Source organism: Urocitellus parryii, chromosome 1, assembly GCF_045843805.1.
Source record: "Urocitellus parryii isolate mUroPar1 chromosome 1, mUroPar1.hap1, whole genome shotgun sequence".
Lineage (NCBI taxonomy): Eukaryota > Metazoa > Chordata > Mammalia > Rodentia > Sciuridae > Urocitellus > Urocitellus parryii.
In genome coordinates, this window is record NC_135531.1 from 93239448 (window position 1) to 93260695 (window position 21248).

At 43.6% G+C, this 21248-nt stretch overlaps 1 long non-coding RNA gene across 1 annotated transcript in view; it reads right to left on the reverse strand.

Annotated features, from left to right (window-relative positions):
* Window positions 1-224: 224 nt before the first annotated feature.
* The window catches only part of LOC113191460 (uncharacterized), a 43543-nt gene continuing 22519 nt past the window's right edge, over window positions 225-21248 (reverse strand). The window contains exon 3 of the long non-coding RNA XR_003301881.2: window positions 225-271. This is a non-coding gene — a long non-coding RNA (uncharacterized LOC113191460). The remainder of the gene's footprint in view (window positions 272-21248) is intronic.

A 21248-nucleotide genomic window follows, 5' to 3' on the forward strand; every position in this document is an offset into this window, starting at 1 on the left:
CAAGTGAGACATAACTTTCTCACTTCCTGAAATGTAGAGGGAAACAACGATACATTTAAAGAGACGAGGATGACATTTGTCTTAGAGTCATTTGCTAAAGTCTCTGGCCTACTCAAATTATCCTGCTCCACATATTTCTCTGCCCCATCCCCAACCTCTTCCTGTCCCAGTTTTCTTCTATTAAGAAGTTAGAAATGCACATTCTCAAAGACACACATGCCTACCTAAATGCTGGACTTCCTGAAGTCAGGAGGCACATGACATCAAGATGCTAGTGGACAAGAACACACAGGGGTTCTTCCTCAGATCATTCCCAGGGAGAATCATTCCCTTCCACCCCCAAGTCTCCTAGCACAGTTTGGAGGTCCCATTTATATGATTCCCCTAACTGGCAGAAACAGATGGCTGGTGGGAGTATGTATGAGTGTGTGTGTGTGTATGTGTATGTGTGCATGCACACGCACACACACATATACACGTGAGCCATACACACGTATAAGGAGTGTGCACATATGTGTGAGACAGTGAATGCCCACGTGTACATTAGTATACCCATGGAGACAGGCAGAGGAGGTGGAGGTGAGGATGTGGGCAGGAAGGTCTCAGTCTAAGAAAAGTACATTATGGTTCTAAATGTCACCAAAGGTGAAACTTGCTTCCCCAGCCCGTCCTATAATGGGAAGAAGAAAGAAGCTAGCAAGGCAAGAAAAGGTCTTAGGGCAGGCATGAGGTGAAGCTGCCAGGGTCACCAACAGTTCTAGCAATGACCTCACTCTCACAGATCCCTCCCCTGAGGTGGTGAGTCACCAGAGCCCAATCAATACTGCATTCCATTTGTCTATGCTGTCTTTATGAGCCAATTCCTGCTTTCCTCTTCTAAGTGGCCCTTGACCCAATTCCCCCTAAGGAGCCTGAGGTACCCCAGCCTCTGGCTAAGCTTTCCTTTAAGCCTCTATCAGAGAAGCCAGAAACCTTTGCTTCTGCATGAGGCAGAAACACAAATGAGAAGAGAAAGAAAACAGAAAGAGACTCTCCTGAAAAATGAGAATGAAAACAGGGAGTGAGAAGAGAAAAAAGAACCAGGGAGGGTTTGGAGAAGAGAGGTGGGGTGAGGTGAAGCTGATAGCTGGGACTTTCCCTTCTCAGGATCTTAGAATTGCTACGGCATTTTCCTGACCCTTCAATTTTGGGTCCTTGAGAACTAGTATATAGGAGGAGGCTCAATAAGCCAAACCAGCTGCCTCTGAAGAGGACCCACGGTGTCTCTGCTATCACCTATTTACTCTACAATGGCTGGGCTTGATCCCACCCTCCTTGTCAGTGTTGAGGTTTGGAAGGATTAGAAAGGGTGTGGGGAGGGCATGGGTAAAGAGCAAGAGGCATAAAAGGGAAGGCAGTATCCACTGGCACAGATCTTTTTTTTTTTTTTTTCCCTCCCTCTTGGGGCCTCAGTTTTTTCCAAAGACCTTGGCACCTGCCCAACCATTGTTCCTTCTGGCCTGGTGCTTGTGCTCAATGGCAGCCTGAACGTCATTTCTTGCCACTGACAGGAATCAGAACAGGGGCTCCTTTATCTGATAGTGAGAGGGATTCTGCCCAGTTTCTGTGACTCTAATCTCCCAAGATGCTGTTTGTTCCCAGCATAAAGTGAGCGCCCTGAGGAAATGAAAGCCTTTATTTCTATGTCTGAGTCAACAAGATGGCACCAGAGTGGGAAGGCTAAGCGCTCATGAGACTGAGACAGCTTATGGTGGAGATCCTGCCTGGGAATTTTCTCCCCTACACACTGTGGCTGAATGCCTTTACAAACAGGAAAGTCTGGTCTCCAATGCCTATTTCATAATTCTTCCACCAGCATCAGCATCAATAATGCTGATACTGATAATAGTAATAGTAACCATTTACTGAGTGCCTAACATGCCAGAGTCCTTAGTAAGTGTTCTTTCTCTTTTTGGTGGTGTTGGGGATAAAATCTAAGACCTCCTGCATAGTAGGCAAGTGTTCTACCACTGAGCAACATCCCCAGTTCCTGTACTTTATTTAATCCTGTAATAACACTATGGGATAATCACCTTTGTGGAAATTGGAGGAAGAAATTGAGGATTCCAGAAGTTGCCCAAAATTTCCCAGCTTGAGATGCAACCTAGCCAGGCACAGTGACACAAGCCTGTAATCCCAGTAACTGGGGAGGCTTAGACGGGATATCACAAATTCTAGGCCAACCTTGGCAAATTAACAAGACTCTGTCTCATAAATAAAAAAAAATAAAAAAGGAATGGGGCTGTGGCTCCATGGTAAAGCATCCATAGGCTCAATCCTCAGTATCACCAAAAATAAAAAATACAAAGGAGTGGGGAGGTAGCTAACTAGTAAAAGCAGGCAAGGGTTAAATCCCCAGTACAAAAAAATAAAATAAAATAATAATAATAAAAGAGTAGAATAAGATGGAAAACTACCAGGTCCTTTAGGAAACTAGCAATAGAAGCAAAGATGGAAAAAAAAAATAACTCCTTTTCCACCAGACCATGTGCACCTGGCAGGCTGGTGCTGTTGTTTACCCACAGGATAGTCTCTTGAGGTAGACACAGCCTTCATTTCTAGATCCTGTGTCCCCCAGTGAAGGGAATCTATTCCAGATCTTTGAAGTACCCCAGGTATTTCTCAATAAGCTCAGTTAAAATTGCTGTTATGGGAGACTGGAGTTGTGGCTCAGTGGTAGAGCCTCACCTAGCACATGTGAGGCCCTGGGTTCAATCCTCAACACCACATAAAAATAATTAAATAAAATAAAGATATTGTGTCCAACTACAACCAAAAAATAAATATTAAAAAAATTGCTGATATGGCATGGAGGTCAAACCAGAGCCACCTCCTGACTGCCATCTAAGGTCACTTTCAAAGGGGATGTTCTGGAACTCTACAAGAAGATACTCATATGGACCAGATATTCCCCTGAAAGTCTGTGAACAGATTGAGGAGAAATCTGCCTAGGGAAAAGAGGAACTGGATAATGACAGTTGAATGTGCTTGCCCAGGGAAGAATAGTGGACACTGAGGGACAAAGAGTGAGAAACAGGGAGACAGACAAAGTAACAAAGAGCAATATCTTCCTTTCCCCTGGAGTCTGGACATGGCAACAAGAAAGTGGCTTTAGGCATAATTTAGGACAACTCTTCTCTTTTAAATATAAGGAAGTTGGGGTTCCAAGAGTAGATAGAAACTGCCCAGGAATACACTGCTCCCCCATCAGTGTCTGGAGCAACGAGAAGAGTTCTTGCCCTGTCATCTTCTTTAGAGCAAGAGGACAGAAGGGAAGGGTCACAACTTCAACTATCCCCACCCACTATCCACCCCCTACAGGGACCTCAGGGGCTTTCATCTCTCATCTGTGAAACATGCCAGGTCCATTGGGCCCTCATCAATAAAATGAGGAGGAGGATATCTGCTCTTCTTCCTTGAAGAGCTGTTGTGAGGATCAGCATGGAGAAGAACTTCAGAAGCACAGAGTGTTATTAACTTTGTGATTAGACCAGGTCAGGAGGGCTGCATGAATAATGGGAGGATTCATGCCCTCAATGTAGGAAGGAGGGGGTCTGCCCTGTCCTCTTCTTTCGGTTACCTGCCCTGAGAGAAGGCATTTGGTGTTTCCAAATTGACTTAAATAAGAAATGTGTGGTGGCAGCAGCCGTCCCTCACTCAGCCTTCACTTGCCCAAGGCAGAGAGATTTTAATTTTCAAGCCATAATGAGAAAAAGAAACTCGGAATTAAAGAATATTCCAGTGAAGCAGTCAAAGTAGCTGCCCAAATGCTGAATCAAAGGGAGAAATATAAATTAAAATTTCCTTCTCACTCTCTCCCACCAACTGAGCTTGAGGAATCATAACTGAGCTACTGGCAAAGAACCTTGGGACCCTGCCCCTGAGGTCAGATGGGCAGGGAGGCCCACTGTGCCCACCCCAGGGTGCTCACAGCACAATAAGGAACAGAGACTCATTCACCTATTCACAGGAGGGATTTATCTCTATCAAGGTTGGCATCCCTGGGCCATGACCCTCCTGAATGAGATCAAGCTCTGAATTTTGAATTCAGGGAGTTGGGTGACTCCTTTTCCCCTCTGACTGGTCCCTGGAGGCTGAGATGCTGCTGCCTAGTTTTGTTTCCTTTCTGCCAATCAGGTACCATCTTCCCTAATTCAGGCCAGGGGTGCTGGGAGTTGGGGGACACTGCCTGAATAAAAGGGAGCACCTGAAACCTCAGCTCACTTTCTTCTAAGCTAGTCTGTTCCTAAGGGAGCACCCTTGCACCCTTGGGCTTTCTTTTTTTGGGGGTGGGGGGTGGGTACTAGGTATTGAACCCAGGAACACTTTGCCACTGAGTTACATCCTCAGTCCTTTTTAAATTTTTTAAATATATTTTTTGGTTGTCGATGGACACAATACCTTTATTTTATTTATTTATTTTTATCTGGGCTAAGGATTGAACCCAGTGCCTCACATGTGCTAGGCAAGCACTCTACCACTGAGCTATACCCGCAACCCCATTTTTAAATTTTGAGACATGATCTTACTAAGTTGCTCAGGGTCTCACTAATTTGCTGAGGCTGTTCACCAATTTGCAATCCTCCTGCCTAAGGCTTCTGAGTAGCTGGGATTTTATCCACCTTTGCTCCTCCTCCTCCTCCTTCTTCTCCTGCCTCCCCTTTCCTGTTTTGTGGTATTAGAGATTGAACCCACTGAGCTACATCCCCAGTCCTTCCATTTTGAGACCTGGTCTCATTGAGTTGCTCAGGTTGGCCTCAAACTTGTAAACTTCCTTCCCAGTCTCCCCAAAAACTGGGATTGCAGGCTTGCAGCACTCCTTACTTTTTATAGTGTAGCAGTCAAGCTGTCTAGCCTCAGTAACTTTTAGTTTACTCATCTGCAAAATGGGGATGATAATACTTGCTTTTTAGGATTGTTGTAAATATTAAGTAAGATAATCATGGTCAACTTCTTAGAACAGTGCCTCACATATGGTAAACATTCATTAAGGACCAGTTAATATTATTTGAAGTGTCCTAATGATAGTGCTGACATTTATTCCCTGTATTGAGTATTCACCCTGAGCCAGGCAGGATATTATACATATAGAAATGACTCAACTGTAACCCTTGTCCTAAGGAATTCACAATCTATTAGAGGTGACAAATGTCTAAACAGACCACTGAAAAAGTGTGATCACTGCCATCATCACTCTAAGAGCTGTCATTTTCTGAGCCCTGACCACATGCGAGCTATAACATAAGGTGGTTTTTGGTCCTGGGGATTGAACCTAAGGGTGATTTACCACTGAGATATATATCCAGCCCTTTTTATATTTTATTTCGAGTCAGAGTTTCATGAAGTTGCTTAGGGCCTCATTAAATTACTGAATCTGGCCTTGAACTTGCAGTTTTCCTGCCTCAGCTTCCTGAGATTGCAGGCCATCAGTGTGGAACTAGGTGAGGGGAGCAGGGTGTGTAGGTGGGGACAAAGGGAGATAGATTATAGAGTAAAGTGGCACCCAGCACCAGTGAGGCCATTTGGATTTGAATTTATTTAATGGGAGAGAGATCTGCTAGGACTGAGAAAGATAGGGAAGGCTTCAGAGAAGTGATCTTTGATAAGGATTTTGGAAAATAGTAGTTTTCCAGGAGCCAATACTGGGGAGGAAATGACATGGCATGGCACTTCTGTGGGTCTGCAGGAGGACTTCTCCTTCTCCTGCTTCTCCTTCTCCTCCTCCTCCTTCTTCTCCCCCCTCCCCTTTCCTGTTTTGTGGTATTCGAGATTGAACCCACTGAGCTACATCCCCAGCCCTTTCATTTTGAGACCTGGTGAGCAGTATCCATAGTTCCTAGGCCTGGAAGTCCCTAAATAGAGCAGTGGTTCCCTATACCTACCTTGACAGCCAGCCAATCCCTCAGGTCTATATCCCTTGGTGCTATATCGTAACCTAAATGGAGGGTGATTATTTTAGAAAGAAGATCATAACCTAGATGAAGGATGATTATTTTAGGGAGAATATAGTCAACAGGCCTGTAATTCCAGAGGATTTCAGCTGAATCACAGAGCTGAAGTAATTGTAGGGAGATCCATCCTGTCTTTCCAGTGACCTAGCCAAAGGGACTAGGTACCCAGAAAATCAGAGGTAGAGCTGGATCCCCAGGGAAGCTGGGAAGCTCTGGTTGGCCTGGAATCAGGAGACAACTTCAGGGACCTTAAGAAGACTTGGGGCAGATAAAAATGAGACCTTTCCATTGGGTTCAGTAATTTCCCTCCCTCCTTTCTTTCTGCCTCTCACTCCCTGACAACAGCCACAGAGGAGGTGGCCATCTTGGTGCATTCACAGGTCTGGTGGACAGGACTAAGATGTGGCATTAGGGTTCATTTGACTGGTTCCATGCTGGGGAAAATCTGGACTCATCCTCATTAGCATTCTGTTTCTCTACCAGGAGCAAGGAGAGGCAGGCATCTTGCAGCCAGGGGAGACTCCTAGAGCATAGCAGCCTTCAGATCTCAGGCCACCTGCCCTCAGCCAGTGCAGCCAAGCACTAGCAGCACAGGCAGCGTAGGGTGTGAAAGAAGTCTTGGGGAAACTTTATGACCACAAGGTGGTGAAACTTGGGTGCTTGTGACAAAGATTGCAGGTGCTCTCCAAACACCTGCCTGAATTACAGCCCTTTAGGAGAAAAGAAAATGCACAAGGTTCCACCCACCCTCTGCCTCTCCTCCTGGTGGGGGTGCAGTAGCCCCCATCGTTCTCACAGGCTTAATTCATTTTTCACATGAAGAAGTGGCCCTGGGAGGGACCAGCCCCCACAGAGGCAGGAAACACGTGCACATTCCAATAAAGCACTCAAAGAGGCAATTATTTCTGGGCTGCCTATCCCAGCACAGAGTACAGGCAGCCAGATTTTCAGAGCTGCTGTCATTGCCTCTGGCTATTGGCAAAATTAAACTTCTTGAGAAATCAGAATAAGCTGGCCTCAGAGGAAGGGGGCTGGAATAGTTTGCCTGCCTGGGGCCATCAGTGTGGAGCTGGGTGAGAGGAGCAGGGTATGTGGGTGGGGACAAAGGAAGATTATAGAGGAAATCAAGTGGCATTATAGGACCCTACAAGGTAGCACATGCCCATTCCATGCACACATTGAAACACACATGGAATATATACCAAGTCTGTATATATTCCACTTGGTGAGGGCAGGGGCAAAGTATACTTGTTTACAAAGTATACTTGTTTGCTATTCCTAGGATGGCAAATGGTACTTAGTAAATGTTCAGTAAATATTGAGTGGATGTGCCAGAGTCCTCTGACAAACACCAAGAATCCTCCCCAGCCTTTCATCCGACACAGCTTGCACCCAGATGATAATGCCTGTTATCAGTGATGAGTCCTGCTTCTTCACATGTTGAAGTATAACATTAGAGAAGTATGCTGAGGCCAGCATATAAAACAGGTTTTATTTTAAAAAGAGGTAACATAGACTTAGCCCGGGAAGGAGAAGGGGGCCATGGCTGGTATCCTGGTATCCCAAAAAGTGAGGTGTTCTGCCCTTTTTATATGTCCTAGGCTTCCTCTGTTCTCTTGCTCTCTTCTCTTTATCTCTCTCCTTCCTGCTTACATGACTAGGCCTAGGAAATGCTTAGTGGGATGGCCAAAAGGTGGGAAACAGGTGGGCTGAAGGAGAAAGGGCAGGATGGTGCAGCCCAAGACACATTAATTAACAACCTTATAGCTCCCTGTAGGGAGGAGGAGCAATTCCTGGGACTGGTTACCTTGGCAATGGGTTGGAACAGGGGCAGATTCTTGATAAGGGTGGAGGAAGGGCTCTAAAGGAAGTAACATTTCAATCCCTCAGGGGACAGTCTCCAACTTCCAGGACTCACTCAGAATTGGCTTCCTTGACCCAACTTGACTCGATTGACCTAACCTGTCTAATTCTGGCTTCCCAGATACCTTGCTTTCTCATCCTTCCCTGCGATGATATCATATCAATTTGGTAAATTCCCCCCAAAATGAAAAGTAGGTTTGGGGAATGTAGCTCAGTTGGTAGAGCACTTGCCTAGCATGTGCAAGGCCCTGGGATCAACTCCAGTACCACCAAGTGTGTGTGTGTGTGTGTGTGTGTGTGTGTGTGTGTGAAGTGCCTTCCTTGGGACATGAAGGGGTGGATCGTGGCCTGCTTGACCACCCCGCAAAGACACAAAGAGAAATTCTGTCCAGTTCTCAAATTACAACTCCCTATTTCACTGATTTAGAAACATTTGCCTGCCTGCTTCTGTCCTCCTCTCTCCAGCAAGCCTCTCATACTGTGTCCCTCTCCCTCTTCAGATACCTCTTGTGCTTCACTTCAAATTCCAGCCACTGCTGTGACAACCAACTCCATGCTGGCTCCAACCACTTCAAGCTATGTGACCTGGCAGCACTGCACCCTCAGGCCCCTGACTCTCCCACTTGCTTTTGTCTCAGGGCTTTTCTGTTGCCAGGGAACTGTTCCCTTTTCTGCCTGGGCAACCTAGAAGTTTGAGGTAGTTAATGGGGAGGAAAGGGAGACTCTTGACTGTGTAAGTAGAAACCTATGCTTCCCTTTTTCTTGCTCCTGGTAAAAGGTTCTGGGATCCTTCATAAAGCTTTTCAGAATGCTCTCTGGGTGCTTGAAGCTGCAATACTCTCCTTTAGCTGCTCCTCCGACTCTCCTCAACCCCTCAGCCTTGCTCCTTGGATCATAGCCTCTGTTCCAGACTCAGCTTTCAGGGGAACTTAGGTTACCCTCTCTCCCTAGTCTCACTGGTTTCCTTTCATTTTCTCCACTCTTTTCCACCTCAGGACCTTCCAATAAGACTTTCCCATTGCATGAAGTGTTTTTCTGTTCAGGAAGTTCCTGGGCTTAGGCTGACCCAAAGTAAGGAGCCCTTAGAAGATCTGGGAAGACAATGTTCCAGGTAGAGAGCTCATACCAGAGCCCTGGGGCAGTAATGATAAATTTGTTCTGCTCAGGGTAAAGCAAGAATGCCTTTTTGGTTAGAGTAGAGCAAGATGAAGTGGGAGAGGACAGAGACCCTATGTAGTTTCATAGGCCATAGCAGGGAGTTTGCACTTACAATGCATCAGGAAAGGAGGTTTCTGAAGGCAGGAAGTGCCTACTACAGGTATATAATAGGCACTTAATGCTTTTGAAGTGAATAAATAACATCCTCATCTCTATCTTGTCCCAGTCACCCCTCCCCCACAGAAGGTGACAAAATAGTCCTGTTTTCTAAGATGACAGTTCTGCCCATTAGGGAGAGGATCAGGCTGTGGGAGGAGGGTGGTTTGGTTTTATCCTAAAAGAATCCTTTGGGAGCGAGAGCCCTACCAGCTCTGGGCACTGACTCCTTTCTTCTCCTCTTTTCTCCCACGGTGGATTCTGATCTTGTTGCTCACTTCTCTGCTCCCGCTGGGCTCTGCTCCTGACACCATTAGTCACCTCCCTCAGTTCTCAGCTTCCTTAATGAGCAGCTGTCTTTTCAGTCTGAGATAGGCCTGCCCCTGTCTGCTGTTTCTCAGGGAAACCAAGGTCAGGGTGGGAGTGCAGGGCTCAGAAGGTTCCTAGTGTTTCTTTCTGCTCCCCACCAGCTCCAAAGGCAGGGGAAGGGAAGTAGAGGGGCAAGACAAAGGATTCCCTCTGGGTAAAGGAAGAAGTAAGTGGAGGACAGCTAAAATTTGGGGGTATATTATAAAGGGGATCCCAGCTTTCACACTTGAAAAAGTCCATGGAGAACAGACTTGCCTGCTTTTCACTGAGGGACAAGGAACAGGCTGAGATAAGCAGAAGACACTGGGGTGGAATAAAGGGGAGAGACTCATCCTGGTAGGTGACTGAGGACTGAGGCTGAAGGCTTTTCCTGGGCTAGCAAATCTCTGCCACTTATTCTCCAAGTGTGGAGGAAGAGAGGACAGAATAACCTCTTAAGAACGCTCTCAAAGGGCAAAGGGGCTGGGGTTGTGGCTCAGCACCCTATAACTTTATTTTATTTTAAAAATAAAATAAAGATATAGTGTTCACCTGAAGCTAATATATATATAAGAACCCTCCCAAAAAAGAAGAGGGACTAAGATTTCTTTATATATATATTTAGTTCTAGTTGGACACAATATCTTCATTTTATTTATTTATTTTTATGTGGTGCTGAGGGTTGACCCAGGGCCTCACATGTGCTAGGCAAGTGCTCTACTGCTGAGCCACAATCCCAGCCCCCTCAGGACTGGGATTCTTGTTTGTTGTTGGTTGTTCTGAGGCATCTGTGGGCAGGGATATCCAAAAAGGTCCAAGGTGACAGGGGATTTCTAGGTTCCTGTGCCAAGTAGGAGGTTGTACCAAACAGGGGGCTGCAGAAAAGAGCTGGCACACTCAGAGGGTAAGTTGAAGAGGTTAGTGAAAAGACTATTTATAGGTGGACAGGTTACAGGAAATGACAAAGGACATTGAATCATCCAGGGTCTATATACTGGTGCTAAACCTAAAGGAGAAGAGCTGTAGCTGTCAGGGAGCTGTTGTCCTACAGGAGCTAGGTCCTCTACAGAGGAATCCAGCCACTGCCAATAAGGAAATCCAGCAGCATGGTTGTGTATGGGGATAAGTACCCTGACCTCTCTCTCATCCCCTTAGCTGGTCTCTCGCCAGTGCCTCTTGCCAGTGCCTCCTGCCCATCAGGAAACAGGGCAAGGAGCCAGGACAATACAGTCAGAGGTCAGCTTCCTCTGAGCAGAGCAAAGAAGAACGGAAAGTGAATCTAGAACCTTCTATGTTTTCCTCCTGATGTTACTTACCCCCCAAGCCTACCTCCTCCCTGGTTTCTCGAAAGATTACATGTTGCATTCTGGGCGTAGTTGGTACATGCCTATAATCCCAGTGACTCCTAAAAGTATGACAAATTTGAGTCTAGCCTCAGCAATTTAAAAGGACTCTAACTCAAAATAAAAAATAAAAAGGGGTGGGCATGTAACTCTGTGGTAGTGTGTTCCTGGGTTCAATTCCTAATATCACACACACACACAAAAGAAGTTTACAGGTCCCTGTGGAGTCTCATGGGAGACTCCAGCCACATAGGGAGGATTTCAGTTGCTCTAAGTGAGTCTCTAACCCACCTATTCAGTATCGGGGATTCCCAAATGGCCCCATTCTCCCTGCTCCAGGCTTTAGGAATGGGCAGGCTGGGTATATTTTCCTAACAAACCATTTCCCAGACTGGATTCTTTCAATTGGGTAAAGCAGGAGGTTTCTCCTTGCTTCTTCCCTGCATGGGCACTGCTCTCTACTTTTATCTTCTAAAATTTTATTTTTATTTAATTTATTTGAGGCACCCGAGGAAGCTGAGGGAGCCCCTAACACTATCAGCTACTTAGATACTGAAAAAAGATCTGCTGGTCCTCCCTGACATATCCCCAGAAATACCAAATCCTTCCCTCTAGCTCCTGGTACTATGAAATTATTAGATTCCATAAGTTGACTTTTCAACCCTGCCCTGGAGTTCCCACCTTGGGCCTTTTTTAAGCCCCTTTCTCCATGCCAGTTCATTTCTCATCCTAGTCCTGCTGGAGCCCTCTAAGGAAGTGGTCTCTGAGCTCTGAGGCCTAGGGGTCTGGTCATAAATGTGTATCTATCAGTTCAGGAAGTGGCTCCATCCTTTCCCTATCCCCAACTCTCAAGACCAATTGGGCCCTGGTTTTTCCCAGTGCAACCCCTCCCCTCCCTCTAGTAACCTACTCAATATCCACTCCCCCTGACACAAACTTTGGGGGGTTTGGCTTGGGGGTACTCTTTCAGCAGTCATAATCTTGTTATTGTTGTTGTTGTTTGTTTGGTGCTGGGGATTGAGCCTGGGGGCCTCAGGCACACTAAGCATGTGCTCTCCCACTGAGCTATAACCCCAACCTTAGCAGTCATAATCTTGGTGGACTGTCAATGAATATCTGTCCATTTCCTTGCCAAAAGATTGTCATGTGATTCAATCTGGGTCCCTTAGATGGTCTTTCCTGCTGGAACCTTGAATGGAATGATATGAAAATGAAATTAATCTGTCTTCCGGGCAACAGCATGAAGAAAGTACTCCTTGGCCCTAGTTCCTTTGATTTACTGTCCTGATTCCTCAGGTTCTTGGGATAGCCTCCTTAGCATTTTCATTTATTTATTTTATTTTATTTATTTATTTTTACAGCACCATGTAAAAATAAAATAAAGATATAGTGTTCACCTAAAGCTAACCATCTCTATTTACTTTTTGGTACTGGGGATTGATCCCAGAAGAGTTTTTCCACTGAGTCCCAGCTTTCTATTTTGAGACAGGATCTCACTGAGTTGCTTAGGGCCTCTCTAAGTTGCCAAGACTGGCCTCAAACTTGTGATCCTCCTGCCTCAGTCTCCTGAGTTATGGGATGATAAGCATGTGCCATCATGCCTGGCCTATTCCTTCTTTTTTTTTTTTTTTTTTTTTTTGCTTGTTAGCTAGAGTTTTCTGATGCTTGCAACCAAAGAATCTTCACCAATACAAATTTCCTATTCTTAGAGGAGCCAAGGGGTATGTGCCTCTGGTAGGCTTATGTTTGGAGCTTTTGGTTTAAATTCAAATTTCATCTGGCCCTGGGATAAAATTTGGAAAGGAGATGCTATTGTAGCCTCTATTTGAGTCATACCTTGTCTCAGGAACCCTGCCTTTCTTGGACACAAGTCTCTTTACTGAGGCCACAGCCTGAAATAGCCAAGCTTACCTCCTATGACTCCCTATCACAAGTCCTACAGCAGGTCAGGTGGGTCTACTTGTTATTTTCCACAAATAGCAAATCATTCTGAGTCTTTGCTCATGATGTTCTCAGACACCTGATAAGCCCTGCGTACCCCCTCACCCCGTGTGTTTGAGTCCTCCCAGACCTCTAGACCTTAGGTCACCTTCTGCCTCTCCTTCCCCAGAACCTTTTTTTTTTTTTTTTTTTTTGGTGCAGGGATTTAACTCAGGGGCACTCTACCACTGAGCCACATCCCCAGCCCCATTTTGTATTTTATTTAGAGACAGGGTCTCACTGAGCTGCTTAGCATCTCACTAAATTGCTGAGGCTGGCTTTGAACTGGTGATCCTCCTGTCTCAGCCTCCCAAGCTTCTGGGATTACAGGCATGCGCCACCACACCCACCCGGCTCCCTAGAACCTTTTGTGCCTCATCTAGCCCACAGCTGCTTTTGAGCCAAGTACTTCACTTAGCTCTCTTTGATGTGAGACAGAGGGAATGATTGTGTAGTTGAGTTTTGTTTCCTTTGTAGACTTAATACTTTAAGGACTTGAGTTCAGGCTCCAGTGCCTTGGTCCTTTTCCTGACTGGGTCCTTTTCCTGACTTGGTGCAGAACATGAGGCCCAGCACACAGTGGCTATTCATGTTTATTTGTCCATCCTGGTTTGGAAATCATCCTGGCCCTATGATCCATATTCTTCATTCATTTATCCACCATTTACCAAGCACCTACTAAGCAGGGGTTCTGTCCTAAGCTCTAGAAATACACAACAAATAAAACAGCTAAGCAATCCACAGTCTGGTAGAAAAGAATTTATTGAAAATTAAATGTAGCAGAATGACCTTTTGAGAAAATAACCATGTCTAGTTTTGCTTAGCTGCAGGCTCACCTCAAAAGAATGAAAGGCATTCTATTCCTCCTAGGGGAGAACAGGACTTCCTGAGTCCTTGAGGTTTGGACTTTCTTGACCCCCTGGAGGATTGGTGTGTTTCAGAATAGAAAGGAGAAGCTGCAAAAAGCAGGCCACCCAGAAGAAAACTTCCAAAAGATAATTTTTTCCCTTTTTTAGTACTGGGGATTGAACCCAGGACTTCACACAGGTTAGGCAAGCACTCTACCCTTGAGCTATACCCCCAGCCATCCAAATAGGCTTTTTAAACAAAGATGAGGGTTGGAGACTAAATACTTCCTTTATTGAAGAGAGATGGTTCCAACTTAAGAGGGTCTGTTGGAATCCTCAACACTAGAAAGAAAATAAAGGTATGAATTCCTTCAGTGGTAGATATCCGAGCCCCTACTAATGCAGGTCATGTGAGATGGGAGGACATAAGAGGAAGAATAATTGGGCGAACAAATACATGATAATAATACTAGTCAGCATTTATTATGTACTTACTGTGTACCAGGCAGTGTGTTAAGCACTTAGTGTGTATTCACTTATTTTTTACAAGAACTCTATGAAGTGTGTACTGCTATTGTTTCCGTTTTACAAATGAGGCAAAGAAAGATTAAATGAATTGCCCAAGGATTATGGATCTGAGAATTAAACCCAGGCAATCAGACTTCACTGAGAGTTCTGGGTGCTTATGTGGACTGAGGACCACCGTGTGGGGAGCTTTTACTCCCAAAGGTCACCAAGGCTGGACCTGTTACAGAGGAGATAGGGCTCTCAACACTCCCACCTTCAGATGTGCTTCAGAACCAGGCAGGGAGCATTAGTTGTGACCACTAGCATTAACTGAGGACCTGGCAGTCTTGGTAAGAAGGGGCTAACACTAATTATTCCTATTGCCACAGGAGTGCTATATAACAATCACAAAATTTCAGTGGCATACAACACTATGTATTTATTTGGTTTGTGTGCTTAGGGACCCACTGGGGATATGTTACTATAGGCTGGCTTTGGCTGGGCTGGTTTGATTCTGTTCAATGTTTCTCCGATCCTCCTTTCAGGACCAGCAAGCCAGCCAGGGAATATTCATGGAGATGGCAGAAGCACCCGAGCAACTGTCCCAATGTGCAAACTCATTTTAAGCCTCTGTTTGCATCACATCTGCTAAGGTACTATTGGTCAAAAGCTACACGGCTGAGCCCAGAGTCAAGATATGGAGAAATACTGAGCCCAGTAGAGGGAAGAGTGTGGCAGGCACAGTGTGGAAGTATAATTCTACTTCCAAGAGGGGTGAAAATATGGAACTGTAATACAGTGTCCCACAGAATTCAAACTGAATTTAGTTTTGTTACATAGAGAGAATAAAATGCCAAATTATGTCATAGAGCCATTCACGACTGTTATAAAGACAGACTCTATCTTCAGGAAACAAAGTGTGCTAAGAATATTTAAAATTTCAGTTTTAATTTTAGTAAAAATCTAAAGTGCCTTTAACAAGAATATACTCTGGATGATCTAGAAGACTATGATAGCTGCCTTGCACTTTTTAGGACCCCTGTGATCAACTTGAGTGCCAGCATTTAACTTTTTAATTTGGCTTTCTCAAATTGAGGTCTGCATTCTCAAGGAATCATGCATTTGCAAGGTTGGAAAACAGTGGTGAGACTAATACACAGCAAAGGCTCAGATAAACAGAAAATGCCCAGAGGCGTGCTGTGGACATCTAAGAGCAGGGAAGGCTGGGGAAACTAAGGGGCTTAGGACAGTGTTCCTGGTGCTCTATAAAGAAACTCTAATAGCATTTGAATAGGTCTTGCAAAACCGTGAGACGGAGTCCTGGGGATTATCTCCAGGCTCCATCTGAGTGAACGTGATCAGTTTCCTTGTTTCTAGGCCTTCTGGCCCAGGGCCAATTCCTTCACCCTCAAGTATATGCTACTGGTATTTGAAGAAGAGGCTGGAGAGTGAAATGGCTAAATTCCCTTGCTTTGGAGTCAGACAAAACAAGGGTTCAAATATTGGCTTTGACATTTACTAGATCTGGGCCCTAGGTAGATTGTTTGAACTCTCTGAATGCATTTCCCCATCTGAAGAAAGGAATCATAATCCTCTCATGGGATGTTTTAAGATTTAGAATTTGCAGCTGGGGTGGTGGCTGCGCATGCCTGTCATCTCAGAGACTAGGAAGGCTGAGGTAGGTAGGAGGATCACAGATGGAAGCCAGCCTCAATGATTTAGTGAGAGCCTCAGCAATTTAGGGAACTCTGTTTCAAATTTTTTTTTAAAAAAAAAGAGTAAAAAGGACTGAGAAGTAGCCAATGATGAGCACCCCTGGATCCAATCCCCTCGCCCCCCAAAGAACAAGAACAATAAGAAGAATTAGAACTTGCCAGTAAAGTTTTTTTTGTTTTGTTTTTTTCAGATGAGGGCCATACTATGATGCCCAGGCTGGTCTCAGACTCTGGGGTTCATACAATCCTCCTGCCTTAGCCTCAAAAATAGCTGGGACTATAGGCATGTATTCCCATGTCCCACTTATATGAGGTTTTATTAATGGGAATATTTTTGATTTCTGATTCAATTATAGGATTGTTATAGGATTATCCAGATTTTGTGTTTCAAGGTATGTCAGTTTTGGTAAATTATATATGTCAAACAATTTGTCTATTTCACATCTAATCTTCAATTTTATTGTCTCAAAATTATTCATAATATTCTCTTATTTTCTAATGCCTGAAGCTTTCATAGTGATATTTTTCTTTTTAAATTCCTGACATGGATTATTTTCATCCTTTTTCAACTTTTCTTGGTCATTACCACCAGACTTTTATAAGTTTTCACATAATTGGCTGATTCTCTGATATACATTTGTTTTCTTTTTCTTCTATTTCTGTTCTTCACTTTATTTCATTACTTCTACTTTGAGTTTATGTTGCTGTGGGTTCCTTTTCTAACTTATTGAGATAAATTCTTAGCTCATTAATTTTCAATCTGTTTTCTTTTCTAACATGTACATTTCCTTTTAAATGAAAAATAAATTAATGTGCCTGGTCCCAAATAGACCCTCTATAAATATCTTTTCCTTTCTTCCTTTTTTTTTTCCTTTGGTGGGGGTGCAGGGGATTGAACCCAGAGCTTCCTACTACTAAATAAGAGCTCTACTACTGAGCTACCCGTCAGTCTCATGTCCAAATTCTTTTTTCCCCCAAATTTTAAAAAATTTGTTCTTTTTAGATGTATATGACAATAGAGTATATTTGAACATATTATACATACATGGAGTATAGCTTTCCATTCTTGTGATTGCACATGATGTGGAGTTACATGTGTGTATTCATAATGAACATAGAAAGTTATGTCCAATTTATTTTACTATCTTTTCTATTCCCATTCCCCCTCCCTTCGCTTTATTCTCCTTTGTAAAAATCCAGTGAACTTCTATTCTTCCCTCCCCCCACATGTCCAAATTCTTAACCCAGAGAATCATAAGCACAAAAAATGGTTGCTTTAAGCTCTAAGCTTTCAGGTACTTTGCTACACAACAATAAATAATTGGAGCAGTGTTTATCATCCTGTCCTCCACCAGACTCCTGCAATCCCCAGCATACTCGGTGCATCGGGATTTCTCATATAGGCCCAAACAGAACCTGCAGAAGCAAACTACAGCAAAGGTCTTTTATGTGAGGCCTGTGGGAGCCAAACTGGAAATGAATATTGTCTCATCAGTTTTGTCAACTGAGCTCTCCTAAGACCCTTGGTTCCCAACCTTTTCAAATGCTAAATCCTACTTTGTCTCATAAAAAAAAACAAGGTGTGCCGATTTGATGGCATAGGCCTGTAATCCTAGCTACTGAGTAGACAGAGGCAGGAGGATTATAAATCTGAAGCTAGTTTGAGCAACCTAGCAAGACCCTGTCTTAATATAAAATTAAAAGGAGAAAGTACAGGAGATGTAGCTCAGTGGTAAAACACCCCTGGGTTTAATTCCCAGTACAGAAAAAAAAAAAAAAAGTAGGTGCACTCCCACACAATGTTGGTTTTACCTTCAATATAGCTTTGTAGATAGCTGACATTTATTGAGAATCTTACTAAGTGCCAGGCACATTTTACAGATGTCAAATGGGGTGGTTGGAATGTCCCAGCAGTCTCTTCTCTGTATCAAATGCAGAGTTAGTTAGCAAGGCTGGGCTGGGGGAGGCCAAAGAATGATATCCAAACTCCTTACACTGGTATGCTAAAGAGTGTTGTCTTCCAGCTCCTTTCACATTTTCGTCCCTAGATCTGAGAACCTGTACTTCACATTTTCTACATTTCTTTAATAGTTGGCTTCCTGTTAGATTCTGCCAGTTGGAAACACTGGCAGAAACTAGAAAAGAGAAGTAAAAGAAAAGCCATTTTCTTTTCTGCATTTTGACGGCATCTCTAGCAATGGCCACATTGCTTGCTCTGGAGCTCCTACTTAGGCAATTCACCAGAATCCTCAGTGGTCAGCAATTGTCAACTATGATTATCACCATTTCCCATTTTGCTCTTTCAGCCTTAGGGCTGATAGTGACTTCCTGTAATTGCTAATATTTGGATAACCTCATTTCTGCATTTGTACCTCCAGTCCTCCCAACATGTTTGTTACCAATTCCTTGAATTAAATTTCTTCCACCTAAGAGGGGAGTGAAGGAAGGGGAGGGGAGGGGATGTGGGGATAGGAAGGATAGTAGAATGAAACAGACATTATTACTTTATGTATACGTATGACTGCATGGCCAGTGTGATTCTGCAACATGTACACTCAGAGGGGTGAGAAGTTGTATCCCATCTGTGAATGATATATCAGAGTGCATATATGCATTCTACTGTCATGTATAATTAGAACTTAAAAATTAAAAATTAAAAAAAAGATAGATAAATAAATAAATAAATTTCTTCTACCCAGAGTGGTTTCTGGTTTTTCTTGGTAGCTTATTGTCTCTTTTTTTTAAAAATTTTTTTTAGTTATCAGTAGACCTTTATTTTATTTATTTATATGTGGTGCTGGCAATCAAACCCAGTGCCTTATATAAGGTAGGCAAGCGCCTGTATCACTGAGCTACAACTGCAGCCCTGTTTATTGACTCTTTTACTCCCCTTTGTAGAACTCTGCATAGTCTGACCTTCATTCAACTTTCTAACATCCTACTCTAACTTGTTCTCCTTCTTGCTTGTTATGCTTCTGTCACATCTGTTGCCTTTCTGTTCCACAAATAACTGTAGCCGTTTTTTTTTCTTGGGGTCTTTGCACCTGTTGCTCCCAATACTTAGGATGCCTTACCCCAAGCATTTGGCAAAACTGCTCCTTCTCATGTCTTGGGTCTCAGCATAAATGTCAACTTTTCTAAGCAAACTTCCTTGACCACCCAATCCACCATAAACCTACTCCACACCCATGTACTTTTTGTGTGTGTTGTGGAAGGCGGGTACTGGGGATTGAATCCAGAGGCCCTCTACTACTAAGCCACATTCTTAGCCCTTTTTATTTTGTGATGGGATCTCACTAAACTGCTGAGGCTGGCCTTAAACTTGTGATCCTCCTGCCTCAGTCTCCAAAGTCACTAGGATTACAGAGGTGTACCACTGCACCTGGCTCAGACCCAGGTACTCTTATCACATTATTTTATTATCCTCATAGCACTTACTACTAACCTAATCTGGCTGATTTATTCCTTAACATGTTTATTGTCTACTTCCCAGACTAAAACTCCAAAAGAACAGCTTTCTGTCTTGCTTATTACTGTATCCAGTGCCTGGCACAGAGTTGGTCTTTAGATATTTTCAGTGAATGGATGATGAATGATACCCAAGCCCCTCCTCAGACCTTAGATGAATCCTGGCTCCTAATGAGATATTTGACATTGGAGGCTATCAATAGGGAGATCTTCCAGCCTCCCCTGACTTTGGCAGGGCCACCAAAGTCTGTGCCCAGCAGCAGGGTCCTGAGCCCCACTCATGCCTTTAGGCAGGCCCCTCCTGGGCAGTGGGAGGCTTCCCTGTGGCTCTGCTCTGTCTCCTGGCACATTCTAGTCAGTCTGTTTCCTTCCATGCTTCCAGCAGGCTGCAGGGCATTAATGATTAAAAGTGCAAACCTGCCCAGGGCCAGTATCAATTAGGCTACACGCCCACCATGTGGACAGCTCATTAATTCCAACAAGCCAGAATTCACTCTCACAAAGCTTCTTTCTCCATCTGTGTACTGAATTTGATAACTACAAAGAAAACAAACAAGACTATCACAAAATTAATTTTACTGATCATCACATTCTTATCACATAAGAAACAGAAAGTTGCTGTTACATAAACATTTAACCCAAATGATTGCTCTAGTAATAAGCTGAATCTAAAAGGACAATGAAATGTACACTGTAATGCATACAATTGGAAAGAGCCATTATATTTTTCTTTCATGACAATATGAGCAAAATAAACGATGGGATCATATTTTGAACAAAACAAAAATTTGTTTTATTGCTGCACACTGAGGCTTCCTTTGCAAGACTGGGTGCTACATCAGGTTAGCTTGTCTATCTGCCAGCCTTTGGGAAGGTTTCTTTCTTTTTTTTTTTTTTTAATTTCCTAGTTTAGGAGCATTCTGTGGTTAAACGGTAGACCCATAGAAATCTTCATAAGAACATTAGGGGCGAAAAAAAAAAAGAACATTAGGGGCACCATTTCTACCAAGACATTGAGAGAGAAACTGAACTCAGAATGGTATCTGGGTTTGGTAAAAGCAGGAAGGACAGAAGAGTTTTGCCAAAAGTCTACCTACTCTGGACTCATTTACCATGAATCATAGACACTTCTCAGGTCCAGGAGCTCCTGGATGGGCATCTGAATTACTGGGGATGGGAACTTTTGTAACCTCTTGGAGGCTGGCAGACAGACTCATTATAGAATCTCATCCTATTCTATTAGTCTCATCTAATTTCTATCAGATTAACTAGACCGTCTACCATTCCTTCTAAGCATTCTGCTTCCCCCGCTTACACCTTTCTCATGCTATTCCTCTGTTAACAATGCCCTACCTTTTCTATACCCATCCAGATCCTCTAATTTTGTTCAAAACTCAACCCAAAAGCCAATTCTTCTAAGAAAGCTTCACTAATGTTCCCAATTGTAAAGTGTTGGTCTTTTTGAACTCCTAATGCTCTGATCATGTGACTCTGAGCATATATATGTGGGCATTCATGTACTCTATCCTTTGTGCTGATTCTTTCTTTTTTTTTTTTTTTTCTATTTTTTTTGGTGCTGGGGATTGAACCCAGGGCCTTATGCATGTTAGACAAGCACTCTACCAACTGAGCTATATCCCCAGCCCTTGATTATTTTCCTTCAATGTAAAAGAATTATTGTTTGTATTGTCATGTGACTTTCAATACCTCCCTATGGGGAAAGGATACTTTATCACTTTTTGATATCAGTTTGGCCATGTGACTTGCTTTGGCCAATCAAATAAGAATGCAAGTGATCAGAGCAAAAGCGAGAAGAACCATCACAATTTCATCTTAACCCTCTGCCATGAAACCTCTATATGTAAGAACAAA